This window comes from Pinus tabuliformis, chromosome 1_1, assembly GCF_031772625.1.
Source record: "Pinus tabuliformis cultivar Carrire ecotype Pingquan chromosome 1_1, CPIR1, whole genome shotgun sequence".
In the NCBI taxonomy this organism is placed as follows: domain Eukaryota; kingdom Viridiplantae; phylum Streptophyta; class Pinopsida; order Pinales; family Pinaceae; genus Pinus; species Pinus tabuliformis.
The window spans coordinates 71,470,518-71,488,633 of record NC_142297.1 but is presented as its reverse complement, the minus strand read 5'-3'; the positions used below and the strand labels follow the sequence as shown (position 1 = coordinate 71,488,633).

Genomic DNA, 18,116 nt, shown 5'->3' with positions numbered 1-18,116 from the left:
TTTAAACACCACAATAATATTTTATTTCTCCTTTCAATGAACAATAATTAATTACTAATAATGTGCTTAACTAACTTAAACACTACAATGGTATTTTCCTTTTTATTATCATCATCATCAAATATAAATACAATGTGATTTAACTCACTTGAACACCACCATAATATTTTATTTCCCCTTTTTTGATCAACAATGATTAATTATTAATAATATTTACGTAGGAAAAAAAATAACTAGTATATAATATATTACCACCATCATAAATAAATAAATAAATAAAATCACCTTATTTCCGATCTTTATTTAATATTATCAATAATACCCAATAAAACATATACTTATCAATAATACTTAATTCAATAAAACATATAATACTAACCATTATAATAACTCTTCTTCATTAAATATATATAATAAATATTTAAAATTATTTAAACCTATTAATATTAATAATTTTATCTCTTTTTTTTAAACTATTATTAATAATATTTACTTTAATAAATTATTTACACTAATAAAATATATTTCGTCTAACCAAAAGATAACAAATATAAATAATAAATGATATAACTCTACAATAATATTTTCTTCCTTTTCCTTTGTGAAAAATATTGAACACAAATAAAATATTTGGGTATATATATATTAAAGGAACCTTACCTTTTAATAAAATAAGAATGTGTCCCCACCGATATGGTGTCATCGTGTTTTAAAATATTTAATAAAATGGTCAAAACAATATTTGATGTCCAACGAAACTCGCATTATATAATGCAGGTTGCACAAAGGAACGAAGTTTGTTTTGCCCGTGTTATTCACTGCGCAACGAACTCGCGTTATTGAAATAGTCATCAGAATAATTTATAAATTGTGGATGGTACTTAACAACAACCCATATATAGTTAATTTCAAATGGCCAATTATATGAAAATATATTATATTATTATTATTATTATATATTTATATATGGTTGATAAATAATGATAATAATTAAAATATTTATGTGTTATTGGTAACCTTTATAATTTGTAATGTTAAGATAAAAGAGGTCACGAAGATAGTTCTAAGAATTTATAATACTAGCACAAAAGTAGAAGTAAAAAAAAAATGGGTGTGGAAAACATTGATTTCAGTCATTAAATTATGTATACGATTAAAAATATTCTCACATTATTAAATGGACATTATCTATAAATTTTGATTTTCGAAAGAACGAAAAATATATGAAAAAAAATCTAAAAAATACTATTCCAAATAGACCATACCTATCAGATTAAAAATTAAAAAAAGAAAAGAAATGATCATAACTCATGGAAGACTGTCGAAATATTGTAAAAGAAAGAACTGAAGTTACATCTCACTTTGTCTTCATTGATTCTTCATTGTTTGACACTTCACTTCTTTCCTTTTTATTTTGTTGTTCATGTTTGACCCCTTCCAACATTAGATGAGTCTCCTCCAAAGGGGACTAGCTGAAATCCCCCTTGCGATGACAACCCTCATCTAAAAGGAAAAAACTTTATTTAAACTATCTTTTATGCATTTGAAATATTTATAGTGTGGGGACATCTATGTGTATAAAATTTTAATTTTACAAACCATGTATTCCCTTTGTTTTTAAGTAAGAAATAGAGCACTTCACCATTAAAGGTTTAGTAATTTTTAAAATCAATGAGGTTAGATGAACGACAATGACGAGGGAGTCAATAATAATGATAAGATTATTAAAAGTTAAGTAAAAATATTGATTTAAGGATGCTAGTCCACAGATTTTCATTTAAGAATCCTAATTTGAAAACACACACAAAAAGCAACTATAAACAAAATTTTAGTTATGGGAAAAATATAAATTTCTCTTTAATATTATCTTATGTGATTGTGAAATTAGGGCTTAAAACATCTTTAGAGAATTATGGAAGAAGATTGAGAAAATAAAAAACCATTTCATAATTGATAATCTTAAAATTAAAAGAAACACACCTATACTATTCTCCTCATAGAAGCTAGTCTTTCCCTCATTGAGAATTTAGTTATGACTAAGTATTTAATATACTAGTATAAGACCACAATCAAAGACCATCAACAAAATTCTAGTTATGGGAAAAATAGAAATTTCTCTTTAAGATTATCTTATGTGATTCTGAAATTAGGGCTTAAAAATTCTTTAGAGAATTATGGAAGAAGATTGAACAAATACAAAACCATTTCATAATTGATAATCTTAAAATTAAAATAAATATATCTATATTATTCTCCTCGTACAAGATAGCCTTTCCCTCATTGAGAACTTAGTTATGACTAAGTATTTAATATACTAGTATAAGACCACAATGAAAGACAAGATGCTTCCCGAAATTACTTCAAAATATAGTCAAAGTCAACTATAGCTTAAGGAGGGTTGGCATAATGATGCAATTTCTTGGTTAAATCAATGGATAATAGAGGAGGAGGTCATTTTGCAAAATATTGATGCCATTAATAATATTATCATGTTTAAGTTTAAGAATAAATGACCGGGTGATAAAGAAAGAAACGATAAGAAAAAATTAAAGTACTACAAAAAGGTCATTAAACCCAAACTAGAAGATCAAAATTATCTTTGTGTTACAGCTACATTAAAGAAGAAAAGCAACAATGTTATAATAAGAAACAACTCCCCCGAGCCACATGGTAAAAAGAGAGATTGGGAATAGCCTAAAATGCTCCAAGATGAAAGAATTTGTCATCTTTATGGTATTAAGAAAATGGAAGATAAAAATAATTTTGTCTTAAAGTGGCTACATATATTCATATTAAATCTCATTTTCAAACTATTTATAACAACACTAATCTTTCTAACCTCTCAATTCAAAAAATCCATAAAAAAAATAGAAACTTTTCTTTCCAATCTTTTTAAAGATAAAATATAATTCTTTAAAAAACGAGTTGATTTCTTACAATTTTCCTTAAAATCAAATGAACACATCATGATTTAAATAATAACTTAACTAACTTAAACACTACAATATTATTTTTCTCCCTATTATCATCATCATCAAATATAAATATTATGTGATTTAAGTCACTTGGAACACCACAATAATATTTTATTTCCCTTTTCAGTAAACAATAATAAATTATTAATAATGTGCTTAACTAATTTAAGCATTACAATAATATTTTCCTTCTTATCATCATCAAATACAAATACTATGTGATTTAACTCACTTAAACACCACAATAATATTTTATTTCCCTTCTCTTGGTCAACAATGATTAATTATTAATAATATTTATCTAAGAAAAAAAATAATATATAATATATTACCACCATGATAAATAATAATAATAATAATCTCCTTCTTTCCTTCTTTCCCGTGTTTATTAAACATTGTCAACGCTTAACCCAATAAAACATGTACTAGTCAATAATACTTAATTCAATAAAACATATAATACTAACAATTATAATAATTCTTCTTCAATAAATATATATAACAAATATATAAAATTATTTAAAGATAATAATATTAATAATTTTATCTCCTTTCTTTTTCAACTATTATTAATAATATTTATTCTAATAAATTATTTAGAATAACAAAATATATTTTTTCATTATCAACGATAACGAGAGGCTAACCTATATAAATAATAAATGATATAACTCTGCAATAATCTTCTTCAATAAATATATATAACAAATATATAAAATTATTTAAATATAATAATATTAATAATTTTATCTCTTTTCTTTTTCAACTATTATTAATAATATTTATTATAACAAATTATTTAGAATAACAAATTATATTTTGTCATTATCAACGATAACGAGAGGCTAACCTATATAAATAATAAATGATATAACTCTGCAATAATATTTTCTTCCTTTTCCTTTCTTTGTGAAGAATATTGAACCCAAATAAAATATTTGCGTATATATATAAGGAACCTTACCTTTTAATAAAATAAGAATATGTGTTCCCAACGATATGGTGTCATCGTGTTTTAAGATATTTAATAAATCGGTAAAAACAATATTCGATGTCTAACCAAACTCGCATTATATAATGCAGGTTGCACAAAGGAAAGGAGTTTGTTTTGCTAGTGTTATTCACCGCGCGGCGAACTCGGGTTATATAATATATCTTGCCAATTGCATCGAGATTTACTATATTTTGAAATAGTCATCAGAATAATTTATAAAATGTGGATGATGCTTAACAACCAGCTAGAGTTAATTTAAAATGGCAAATTATATGAAAGCTATATCATTACTATATATATTTATATATGGTTGTTAAATGATGATAGTAATTAAAATACTTGTGTTATCGATAACATTTATAAATTGTAATTTTGTAATGTTAAGATAAGAGAACAAGAGTGTTAGGAAGATAACTCTTAGAATTTGTAACACTAGTGTAAAAGTAGAAGTCAAAAAAAAATGGTGGGAAAACAACATAATTCTTGTAACCAGAGGTGAAGGCAAGACAATGCTAGGCAGATATGTGCAAAGATTGGGGACGAGCGCCAGGTTATATGACATCACGAAACTCTATGCAGACGGATCGGGGGGCTATGCCAATGGGGACAAGTGGTTAGCTGCAGCCCTCGGGCGAATCGCCCCATGTGGCCAAGTGATCTAAATTTAAACAGGAATGAAAAAAATTATAGATATAATCGTAAATAGAAAGCTGCAACAAAAATAACACTTCATTTCATTAACATCAAATACTGAAATATGATTACAAACATAATGAAAATAAGACTAGCTTAAGCGATGGTAGCGTATCTCTAAGAAGGAATGTGGCGGCTACATGCCTTTGAACTGTGTTACAATGAGGCTCAAGGGCCTATTTATTATTGAAAAACATGAGAAAACCCTAAACAACCAAAACCCTAACCCCAAGATATGAAAAACCAAGAGTTTATTGGCCCCGTTGGGGTTAGTTCGGCAACCAACTTCCCGGGGTCGTAACTTGGTCATATTATCTCCATTTGGTGCGTATGATACCTTATTGGAAATTTCTCTCTGAGTACTATAGGTTTTGGTGCATGCCCCTACCTATGGAAATGGGCCTACAATGGACCTAAAAAAAAACACCGTTTAGGGGGTCAAAACTGCTCCGAAAGTTCAGGACCCGAAAAAAAATGATAAAAATAGTAAATATTGAAATAAACAAGGAAACAATTGAAACCGACTAGAGGTCTAGGTGGAATAGATGGGTGGCCACCAATATCCACCTGGATCATTCCTCCCCCCTTAGGAAGCAATGGTCCCCATTGCGTATAAAGCCTCCATGAGGTGAGGAAATTTCTATTGAATCTAGTTCCTAGTGGGCCACTTGCCTTAGTGCAGGAGTTGGATAGCTTTGACAACTCGATATAGTTGGATCTTCTGTTGGCGAGTGTTCTTGACATGTGTGTCCATAATCTGATCAGTTGTGGCATTTTCCATGCAGTCTAGATTTAACTCTCTTATTGTGAGTTGCTCTACAATATCTGATGTGTCAGGTAATGGTGGGAAGTATGGTTGAAGGTAGTCCACATAGAACACTAGGTGTAGCCCAAGGAATGGGGGAATTTTGAGCTCAAAAGCATTACTCTCATAGCCTTGGTAATGGTGTAAGGACCATATCAGAGTGGTTTGAGCTTCTGATGGGCTCTGATAAGGCGTTCTTTCTACAAATGCAACCAGACTTTGTCACCCACCTAAAACTTGTGTGGCACCCGATGTTGATCATGTCGCTGCTTGTAATTCGAATTTGACTTCTCCAGGATGTCATAAACCTACTGGCAGATGTGTTGTATGCATTCAATAAATCTGATCTCTTTATCTGCCTTAGATGATACATGTGTGGATTTTGCCTGTGTAGTCACCTGAGGCATGGCAACATCAATCAGACACAATGGTTGAAATCCTAGAACCCCTTGAAAGGGACTGTAACCAACCAAGCTATGGAGAGCTCTATTATAACTTTGCTGCACATATGGAAGACTCTCATCCCAGGTTCGAGGATGCTTGGAGTTGTACTTGCAGAGTATGTGCACTATCATCCCGTTGACAACCTCCATCTGGCCATCACTTTTGGGATGGAAGGCAGTCGACTTGGTGAGCTTGGTGTCGAATAGTGTTTAGAGGCTTGACCAGAATGTGTTAAGGAACCTACTATCCTGATCTAATATTGGTTTGCAGGATTGCAAAATATTCCAACTACTCTATTCTTCTCCGTAGATCTTCCAGATCTAGGTTTCTGACACCTCCACACACTGCTCCTCTCCTTCTTGGTGACATCTTCACAAGTATCTTGGTAATTTTAAACCTAACTACCATCCACAACCCAGTCTAGAAGCCAATACACACTTGCACTACAACATTTCAAAATGTTTTTACACCACCAAAATTTTAGGGTATTCTTCCAACCCACTACAGGAACAAACGTAACACTCAAAGTGAAACAAGCTTTGATACCACCTGATGAAGTAACTACATGATGCAACACTTTTAACTGTTAACTACGCCCTCAGAGTACACAATGAATCCATAGGAAACAATGTAAATGTTTATTAAGAGAGGCAATAGATTCATATGACAGAACAAAGTATTCAATACTTGTTTATTAAATATTCAACCATATTACAAACTCTTTCTGTTACAACAATGAATAATTATAATATCAAACTTGTGATTATAGTCGTGGATTACAGAGTAAGCTAATATAATTATTGACAAAGGTGCAAAGGCCCTCTGAATCTCAGCTTGCACTTCGTGCACTTTTCTGGCCTTCCCAACTCCAAATGTTGCCTCCACAATCTACTAACAAACCATTGTTCCATCGCAATCTCCCCCCTTTAACCTTCCTTTGATCCATTAAATCACTTCAACTACTCTTAGATAGTTACGATCTATCTCCTCAAAGATTCGATTCCAAAACCACTCCCTTTTCCTTCACAATTGCTTCACCTCCTCCTCATGGCCTTGGTTGATGTGATTTCACACTAAAATGTTTTTTCTTCCACTTTCGCGCATGATTGTGACACAAATTAACCACATTTGACAGTTGTATGACATTTGATGTGCCTGATGACAGTGTTGAAGTGGAGTTTCAGCATGTGTTTCAACATATGTGACAGTGTTGTCAAATGATGGAAACACAACAACAGAAACATCCACAATATACAGCCATGATCCAATACAAATAAGAGTTTGAAAGGTGTTACATAGGTGTTTCATCCTATTATAAATGAACTACATATCACAAGAAAAATAAAGTTTCAACCCTCCTTAATTAACACCTAACCACTGCTGCAGGAAATCATTTATTTTTTTTGGTGATGAGGATTGTTCAAGCCCAGAGAAGCATCATCGATATGTTGGAGTTCAGTTAAATTACCAAAGCACGTTGGCAATTCCTTCATTCTTGACCATCTTGCCAACACTAGTACCTTTAACGACTACAAAAGACATAATTCTTCTAACAATTTTGTGATATTGATCCCTTCTCTATATCGATAACAAATTACATTTTGTTCCAGACAGTTGAGCTCCCCTATATACTTTGGAATGTCCAAGAGGGGAGCCTCATTCTCCAACTCTCGCAACTATAGAGGTGGCTAAAAGATGTTCAGAAATCATCCTTCCCATCAAAAGAAACCCTAAGAACATATACCATGTGCTACAATAGTCCAAGAGGGAAGCCTCAATCTCTAACTCTCGCAACTATAGAGGTGGCTGCAAAATGTTCAGAAATCATCCTTCTCATCAAAAGAAGCCCTAAGAACATATACCATGTGCTACAATATCAATAGATAGTAAAAACAAACTTAATTAAAAAAATGTTAACTTTAATTCAAAAAATCCTAATTTACCTGCAATTCCTCTTCCCACAATATTTTTAATCCCTTCCCTTCAACTTGTAGAACCCTTAAATTTTTCTTAGGAACCAAAGAAGGCAGGGAAGGAGAAAAGTCACCCTTGGTCTAGCACAACCATTTGAGATTTGGAGAATACACCTTTTTCAAAATGTGTTCCATGAGATCAATTGCATCAAATGGAAGCTTTTATGGTCAAAGTTTTTTTAACTTTATCCCAAACCCTTCGAAATTATTTTACACATATAGATTCCCAACAATTCCAAAATCACATTAATCGAACCTCATATGCAAAATTTATGCATTCCACAAGTTGACCTACCATGTTCACTACCATGGTACAAGAGGATGTCATGTCAACCTCATTACTCATCATGCACATGGGGCTAGCCATGCATGAACTTTACAAAATAATTATAATATTGCAACTCCAATTATTGAAGAAATTTTGTCTAAAATGGGTCTCCTAAGAAATATTATAAAATATTGGTCATGAAATAATAAAATAAAATTAGATTACATCATCAAATTTTAGAGGGAAAAAAGAGAAAACTATTTTTTCAACTCATATTTTTAGTTTATCTCCCTATGGTTTTACTCAATTTTTGAGTGGAAGCACTTGTTGGTTGTCGAATTTAATTCCTCATCTAAGGAGTACCCATGTTGCGTACTTTTGATGGACCCTGTTACACGAAAAATAAGAAATACATGAAAAAATATGATTGCAATCACATTTTTCATATAATTCTCATTTTTCGTGTAGTAGAGTCCAACGAAAATATGCAATATGGGCACTCTTTGGATGAGGAATTTTTTTCCCACATCCAATAAATGTTTCCGCTCGAAATTTGAGTAAAATCTGAAGGAGAAAAGTTGAAAATATGAGTTGAAAAGTTAGTTTTTATTTTATGATATTTTTACTTCTTTACTTCAAAAATGGCAAAACATCCCCCATGGTTAACATCATCATCTTGAATCCTATTTGTTGTTATAAATTTGATTTTGGTTGTGGATTTTTGTTTTGAGACCTATTTTAGACCTCAAAATTTCTCTAATGTAAGGGTTGAGGAATACAAACTTTGCCCTTATATCGTTATTGAGCTATGTGAAATATCAGTAACTCTTTCTTTATATTTTCATATTTCCATACTAGAGAAAAGATAGTAGAGTGACCTCACTTTCTAGCTAGGTTTCCCCCCCTTATGTGTTTCCCATGATAAATCTTGTGTTTATTTTCTAATGGTGTGTGTTGTTATGTTTTGAATTTTTTTGCATTTCAACTATTCTATACATTTAAATAGAAAACCAACGATTAAAGAATTAAGATCTAAAGGGAAATAATATCCACAATAAAGATTTCAACATTTTATTAAATATGTTGTGATGAAATATTCTATTGGAATATCCATGACAATTTACATTTTGACGCAGGAAGTGGAGGGTGTTAAGGATACACCTGGGAATGGACTTTTAATGAGTTACTCTTAACCATTGCTTGAAATCCAAATAAGTCACTCTTCACCTTTGCTTGAAATCCAAACCAACCCCCTAAAATTTGTTGATGTTAAGTAATTTACATGTCAACCCATAATAAACTCAATCCATATTTTACACAGACAATAAAATGGAACCTCCTTGTTATTGCGGATGAGTTTCTCAAATATTATAAACCACCTATCCATCTAGTTTCTTTTGCATGGATGAAATTCACACTAGTCCATGCAAAAATGCAACATTGTTGAATCATGTAGTCAATTAGTTCTAGTGTTAATAAGGAATTGAATAATCATCTATTCAATTATATACAAAAATTTTACCTCTTTCTCATATTTGTTGAGTAATACTTTCTCATCCTAGCCATATATTTAAATATATAAAATAGTTGATATAGATACTACCAACGAAAATAACAATTTAGTCCAGCAAAGTGGCCAACGAAAATAACAATTTAGTCCAGCAAAGTGGCCAACTTAAGATTAGATGGATCTCTACTATCCTTAAGCTCACTAAACATATTCCTAAGTTAATTTAAACATTGGAAAAAAACATAATGGAAAAGTAGTTGCAATTGATTTTTTAAATCATATAAATAGAAAAACATGAGCATGTTTTTAATGTCTATTTTATGGTTGAACTTCACCATGGCATTTTGAACCTGACAAGAAGAGTGCAATACTCAGTGTAATCTTATTATAATGAATTTAGAAATTAATTTTGTGCGTTATTTTTGTTCATTTATTTTTGATGTAATCTAAGGTTTTAATTTTATTTCATGCCTAATTATAAAATTAGAAGATTTATCAATCTTCAAATTAAAATATTAAATACAACAAAAATTAGGAAACTTTAAAATATGTTTTAAATAAACAAATAAATATTTTTAATGTGACATTAGAATAATAATGATAAAAATTTACAATAAAATATTTTTATTATATTTTTTGTAATTTTGTTTTAAAGTTATAAAAACATCAAAAAGTTATGTGTGAGAAGAAGAAGAATAAATAGCCTAAAATTTTATATTTCAATTTTTTTCATAATTATTATTTTTAAAAAATTGAAAAGAAAATTATATAAATTATGGTTTTGTTTCCAAAATTTTAAAATATAATAAAAAATCTAACAATTTAATGGTAAATTATTTTGTTTTTAAATGAAGTAAAAATTATTAAAATTATTATTTATGATTTTTTTGAAAAAATAATTATATTTAAACTAGCAATTGCATCAGATGTTGCAAAAGAAACGCCCTAAGGTATAACTAACTATTATATTTCTCAACAAAAACATAATTATTATCTTTATCATTTTTTGTTGTAACATATTGTTATTTTTTGCTATATCTTACTATTTTATCATCTTTATCATTTTTTACTGTAACATACTGCTATTTTATCTTGTCTAAGTACATATTGCTATTTTATCTTGTCTACCTGCTCAGTTTGCCCATATATGCCTTCCTCCTTCATTCATTTACAAGAAATTCAATCTTTTCCTTCCTCCTTCCATTCATTTACAAGAAATTCAATCTTTTCCTGTGACAGAGCACACTATGTCACACATCTATACTCCTTCAAACTCTTTTGAATTGCATGCTTCGAAAATAAAATAAAATGATAATTTGAGTAGACTTACATGAAGAGCGAATAAGATCTTCTCTAGGATCTTATTCCAGTATGGGGTTTAATTACCCTATATGAATAAACCTCCAACCTAGAAATATTTATAAAATATTAAAATGAATATTTATAAAATGAAGTAATTTAAAAATGGGTGGGCTTGGTATATGTGTAAAATAGTAACAAGAGTTATGACTCGATATATTCGTATAAAAAAACTACATATGAATGCCCAAGTGATAAATACATCTAGAATATGGCTCGGTATATTCGCATAAAAAAAAACCTATATATGAATGCCCAAGTGATAAATACATCTAGAATGTGAAGCCTTCAAAGACAACGCAACTAATTCTTGGGATAATATGAAAAAAAACAATTTGTCCCATAAACTATCTTTAGCCTAGTGAAAATTAAAATAATTTAATTTTCTTTCTTTCTTTCAATCTACCACCATTTTAACTTTTTGTACTTAACAATGCCATTTTTTTTAATATTATTGCTTAGGTAACGTGCATGTACAAGAAACTGCCATGTGTCTTGATTTTTGCCATGTGTCTTGATTTTTGCAAGAAATTTAGGGTTGCCACCATTTTGACTTTTTGTGTTAGATAATGCCATTTCTGTCAATATTTCACCAATAGTTAACTCCTTCATGTCTTGATTTTTGCAAGAAATTCAGTGTCTTGGAGTAAGATTTAGCCCCAACAACTCGATTTTATGCCAACCAAGAATCGAACTACATGTACCCAAGAATAAGTTTTGGATTTCACTAGAGCTTAGTAGGCCTAATTTTAACTTATACTAACAGAGAATAGAAAATCAACGTTTGTTTCCACAAAGCAAGCATGCCTTCTTAATATGAAGTAAGGTGGTTTGGTTTATTTGCAACTAAGTCCAAGCATTTCTTATCAGTTGGTTGAATAGGGTTTAGTTCTTATTAGATTATTATTGGTTTAGATTCGAAGAAAAAGGAGTTGAGAGTAAGAGTTTTTGATGGTTTACTAACAGTACATATAGTCTTATAAGTTGGTTGTGTAGGGTTTAGTTCTTATTAGATTATTGGTTTAAATTCGAAGAAAAAGGAGTTGAGAGTAAGAGTCATGACGGGAATAAAAATTGTCCCATATGACAAAACTTTACACAATCTTAATTAATAACATCTCCACATCGACAAATAGTTTTTCCCTCTTGCATTAAAACACAAATGTAATTGAAAAAAAAAACATTTAAAACTTTCTACTCTAAAATTTTATGGTCAAAATCATTGTTACACATTAATCTTAGTGTTAAATATGGTAAAACTCTTGATTCTTAATTTCTCTCAAACATTTTTTTTTTCTGATTTTCCAAAAAATAATAAAAAAAAATCCTTCATTCTATGAGGAGGTTTATATTTCCCATTTAACCGTTGTAGGCATGTCCAACATAACAAAAATCGAGAATAAAAAAATCAATCCATTCCAATTTCCCTCCTGCATTAAAACACAAATGTAATTGAAAAAAACATTTAAAACTTTCTACACTAAAATTTTATGGTCAAAATAACTGTTACACATTAATCTTAGTGTTAAATATGGTAAAATTCTTAATTCTTAATTTCTCTCAAACATGTTACACATTCATCTTAGTGTTAAATATGGTAAAATTCTTAATTCTTAATTTCTCTCAAACATGTTACAGTAATCTTAGTGTTAAATATGGTAAAATTATTAATTCTTAATTTCCTTCAAACAATTTTTCTGATTTTCAAAAATATTCAAAAAAACCCTTCATTCTATGAGGAGGTTTATATTTCCCATTTAAATGTTTTAGGCATGTCCAATATAACAAAACCGAGAATTAAAAAATCCATCCATTCCAATTTGCCTCCTGCATTAAAACACAAATGTAATTGAAAAAAAAACATTTGAAACTTTCTAACACAAATGTAATTGAAAAAAAAAACATTTGAAACTTTCTACTCTAAAATTGTATGGTCAAAATCACTGTTACACATTAATCTTAGTGTTAAATATAGTAAAATTCTAAATTCTTAATTTCTCTCAAACATTTTTTCTAAGGAGGTTTATATTTCCCATATAAACATTGTAGGCATGTCCAATATAACAAAAACCGAGAATTAAAAAATCCAAATCCATCCATTCCAATCTCTTAGTCGCTCTGCATATGTGGGTCTGGGTAAATATTAAAAAAACCATTCCAATCTCTTAGTCGCTTTGCATATGTGGGTCTGGGTAAATATTAAAAAAAAAACCTTCATTCTATGAGGAGGTTTATATTTCCCATTTAAACATTGCAGGCATGCCCAATATAACAAAAACCGAGAATTAAAAAATTCAAATCCATCCATTCCAATCTCTTAATAGACTCTGCATGTTTCCAAAAATATTAAAAAAACCCCTCATTCTATGAAAAGGTTTAGGCAGGTACAATATAACCAAAACCAAAAATTAAAAATCCATCCATTCCAATCTCTTAGTGGCTTTGTATGTGAAATCTATCCATTCCAATCTCTTAATCAACTATGCAGGTTTCCAAAAATATTTAAAAAAAAACCCTCATTCTATGAGGAGGTTTATATTTCAAAAAATTAAAAAATCCAAATCCATCCATTCCAATCTCTAAATCTACTGTGCAGGTTTCCAAAAATATTAAAAAAACCCTTCATTCTACGAGGAGATTTATATTTCACATTTAAACGTTGTAGACAGGTCTAATATAACAAAAAACGAGAATTAAAAGCATACCAATCTCTTAGTGGCTTTGCAGGTATGTAGTGGCTTTACGCCAGAACCTGTTTCGGCCTTGAGAACCATAGGGCAAGCAACAGAACGAAACAGTACTTGTGATACATCATTAAAGAGAGTTTCCCTAAATCCACAACTTATATGACGAAGCATTCACTGATTGGTGGATTGATCTATTGCTATACATTCCGAAATTAATCACAGGTCTGAATTGGTGAGGATCAGTTGGACCTGCAATTACAAGTCTGACCAGTACAGAAAGTAACCTTGACTCCTCGCTTTGTCACCTGTGGCATAAAGACAACGGAGATAAATAAAGGAATGACTTCATTCTAATTCCATGCATAAGTTTGGTTTTTCGTGAGAAAATATCTTCTGTGATCTGACATGAGTTCATGAGTTCATATGACTGTATTTATTTAGTTTATAAAACCTATTAAGGAAAATGATCATTCACCACATGACTGCACATGACTGTATTTATTTAGTTTATAAAACTTATCAAGGACACTCATTCTGTGAGAAGGTTTATATTCTAGGCATGTCCAATATAACAAAAACCAAGAATTTAAAAATCCATCCATTCCAATATATGAAATATCCATTCCAATATGTGAAATCCATCCATTCCAATCTCTTAATGGACTTTGCATGTTTCCAAAAATATTTAAAAAAAAAACCCTCATTCTATGAGGAGGTTTATATTTCCAAGAATTAAAAAATCCAAATCCATCCATTCCATCTCTAAATTCACTCTACATGTTTCCAAAAATATTAAAAAAAACCTCATTCTATGAGGAAATTTATATTTCCCATTTAAACGTTATAGGCATGTCTAATATAACAAAAATAGAATTAAAAAATCCATCCATACCAATCTCTTAGTGGCTTTGCATGTATGTAGTGGCTTTACGCCGGAACCTGTTTCGGCCTTGAGAACCATAGGGCAAGCAACAGAACGAAACAGTACTTGTGATACATCATTAAAGAGAGTTTCCCTAAATCCACAACTTACATGACGAAGCATTCACTGATTGGTGGATTGATCTATTGCTATACATTCCGAAATTAATCACAGGTCTGAATTGGTGAGGATCAGTTGGACCTGCAATCACAAGTCTGACCAGTACAGAAAGTAACCTTGACTCCTCGCTTTGTCACCTGTGGCATAAAGACAACGGAGATAAATAAAGGAATGACTTCATCATAATTCCATGCATAAGTTTGGTTTTTCGTGAGAAAATCTCTTCTGTGATCTGACATGAGTTCATATGACTGTATTTATTTAGTTTATAAAACTTATTAAGGAAAATAATCATTCACCACACTTCAAAAGCCTAAATAAAATAAAATAAAAATAACAGATCATTCATTTAGCATTATATGCATAAAAACATATAAGGAAAATTTATCAGACTGTTCATCCAACTGGGAATACGCCAACAGTACATGTATTAATTTCTGAATATACAAAGCATTATAATTTTTGTATTAATTTTATGAAAGCAATGCTTGAAGCAAGAAACTACGTTTTGAGAAGAAGTTAACTACCACCAACGCCAGTTACAAACACACTGATTCGAGACGGTTAAAGTGAAAAGGTACAAACACACTGATTCGAGACGGTTAAAGTGAAAAGGTACAAACACACTGATTCGAGACGGTTAAAGTGAAATATCAGCCTTTTGTTTGGTTGAAATGCCTGAAATGCGCTTCGCTGCTTAAAGTGAAAGATCGGCATTTTGTTTGGTTGTTTTGCATGTTGGAATAAGAGTTTACATAATGATTTTTTGAAAGCAAACCTTGAAGCAAGAAAAGACTTAAAAAAAATAAAAAAATTAGGAAATAAAATAAAAAAAATTACCATCAATGCCCTGAACGAAGATATTGATTGAAGAAGGTTAAAGCGAAAGGGTACGCATTTTGTTTCTCTGAAATAACAGTTAAAGTAAAATATTAGTTTTTCGCCTAAATTGCTCAAAGTAAAATATTAGTTTTTAGCCTAAATTGCTCTGCATTGTTGTAACAAACATTTTATCTCAATGCCATTTTCTTAAGAAAGGAATTCTCCAAAATATAAAACTTGCAATCAGAATTACCTTCGTTGCTGTTGGTCATTTTATCTCCATCAAAATTGCAGGGCGTGGCATCTTTCACTGAGAGTTTTTGTTATTCACTGCAATTTGGATTTCAGCCCATCAAAAGAATTGCGGTCCAAGTACTGTGATAGAGAGCTCATAGTGTTTCCCAGCCTTCAATTGATGACGCGAAGCCTAAACCAGAAGCGAAGCCAAAACTGATCAAGTTTGTGCTAGTAAGGCGGTTAGGGAGTTGCTCAGCATAATCGAACGGTTCAATCGTTTAACATATCATGTAAAGGCGCACAATAATGACACGCAGGCCGGAGCAAAGTGTTTTTTCAGAGGGAACGCTAATTAATATAATTTTAATTTTTCAAAATGGTAATTTAAATATGATTATTCCTCTTAATAAAATATCTAATTAAATTTATTAGTTAAATAAAAAAGTAATTACTCACCGCTCTTAAAACACTAATTATCAATACATTGATACAACTCAAATAAAAATAAAAAACACATAATAGTAACTCAAAACACCCATGAAAATGTTGAGGAAGGAGCGAGCCCCTCTGTTAATTAATTAATTAACCGTGCCACTCAAATAACAACTTACTATTTATAAAATGATCTGTACAACAACGTTGGCACAGTTGCTCCTCTACTCCCGCATCCAACTGCAGTTTGGGACATTCTCTAGCACCAATCTTAAACAACGACGTTACAATGTTGGATGCCTTCCACCTCCTCTAAGTCGGAACACCCTTTAATGTATAGTTCTTCAAGCTTTTCCAGCTGCCCCAATCCCCTTATGTTCTTCAACTTCACATATAAATTTTTTTTATTTATTTTCTAATTAAATTTATTAGTTAAATAAAACAATGGAAAAAGTAATTGATTACTGCTATTAAAATACTAATTATCAATACATTGATACAACTCAATAAAAATAAATATTTTTAATATTTAATTAAATTTATTTAAAAATAAATTTTTTTAATATTTAATTAAATTTATTAGTTAAATAAAACAATGAAAAAAATAATTACTTACTGCTATTAAAATACTAATTATCAATACATTGATACAACTCAATAAAAATAAAAAACACATAATAGTACCTCCAACAGCCATGAAAATGTTGTGCAAGGAGCGAGCCCCTCGGTTAATTAATTAATTAACCGTGTCACTCAAATACTGCCAACAATGTTCGCGCAGTTGCTCCTCTACTCCCGCTTCCAACTGCAGTTTGGGGCATCCTCTAGTATCAATCTCAAGGAACGCAAGATCTTGGGTGCCTAAATCGGAACACCTTTCAATGCCTTCCACCTCTTCTAAGTCGGAACATCCTTCAATGCATAGTTGTTCAAGCTCTTTCAGCTGCCCCAATCCCCTTATTTTCTTCAACTTCACACATTTTTTTGCATTCAACTCACCCAGACGTATACAGTGTTGGATGCCCTCCAGCTCCTCCAACTCCGAACAACTTGCAACCTCCAGGGAGTTAAGCTCTGTCAACTGCCCCAATACCCGTATGCTTTTCAACTTCACACATCCAGTTGCATCCAACGACCTAAGAGATATCAATGTTTCAATACTAGGCAACTCCTCCAATTCTATGCACTGGCTAATGTTCAGGTATTGAAGTTTTGCAGGACCATGAATTTGATCTATTCTGCTCAAATTATGACACCCACTAAATGATAGATGTAAAGCTCTGTCAACTGCCCCAATACCCGTATGCTTTTCAACTTCACACATCCAGTTGCATCCAACGACCTAAGAGATATCAATGTTTCAATACTAGGCAACTCCTCCAATTCTATGCACTGGCTAATGTTCAGGTATTGAAGTTTTGCAGGACCATGAATTTGATCTATTCTGCTCAAATTATGACACCCACTAAATGATAGATGTATGAGTGTATTTGGCAATTTTCCAACCTTCACCAGATTATTGCAGCTCTCTATTGAAAGATGTCGGAGGTTGCAGCAAACCCTTTCAGCAAATGATACCTCTGATATCCCTGTCATTGAAACTTCTACCTTTTGGAGCCGCGGAAGTATCTGAGAATCATTCAAAGTTCCCCTTTTTCCTATGACGATCTCCTCCTTCAACGGCAGTTCGCGTATCAACGGACACCACAATACTTTCAACTCAGTCAACTGAGTCAACTGTCCAATAGAAGTCGGCAACGCGTTCAAGTCATGGCAGTGTTCTATTTTTAATTTATTCAAGTTACTCAAGTCGCCTAGCAAAGGCGGCAAACGTTTCAATTTTTTGCAGTCGTATATAAACAATTCCTTCAAGTT

General features: G+C 31.1%; 1 long non-coding RNA gene across 1 annotated transcript in view; it reads right to left on the bottom strand.

Annotated features, from left to right (window-relative positions):
• The window catches only part of LOC149211631 (uncharacterized), a 58,186-nt gene extending 40,676 nt beyond the window's left edge, over nt 1–17,510 (bottom strand). Inside the window, exons 1-3 of the long non-coding RNA XR_016250718.1 lie at nt 16,926–17,510; nt 16,421–16,626; nt 15,826–15,999 (exon numbers count right to left, since the gene is read on the bottom strand). This is a non-coding gene — a long non-coding RNA (uncharacterized LOC149211631). The remainder of the gene's footprint in view (nt 1–15,825; nt 16,000–16,420; nt 16,627–16,925) is intronic.
• Between the last annotated feature and the right edge of the window lie 606 nt (nt 17,511–18,116).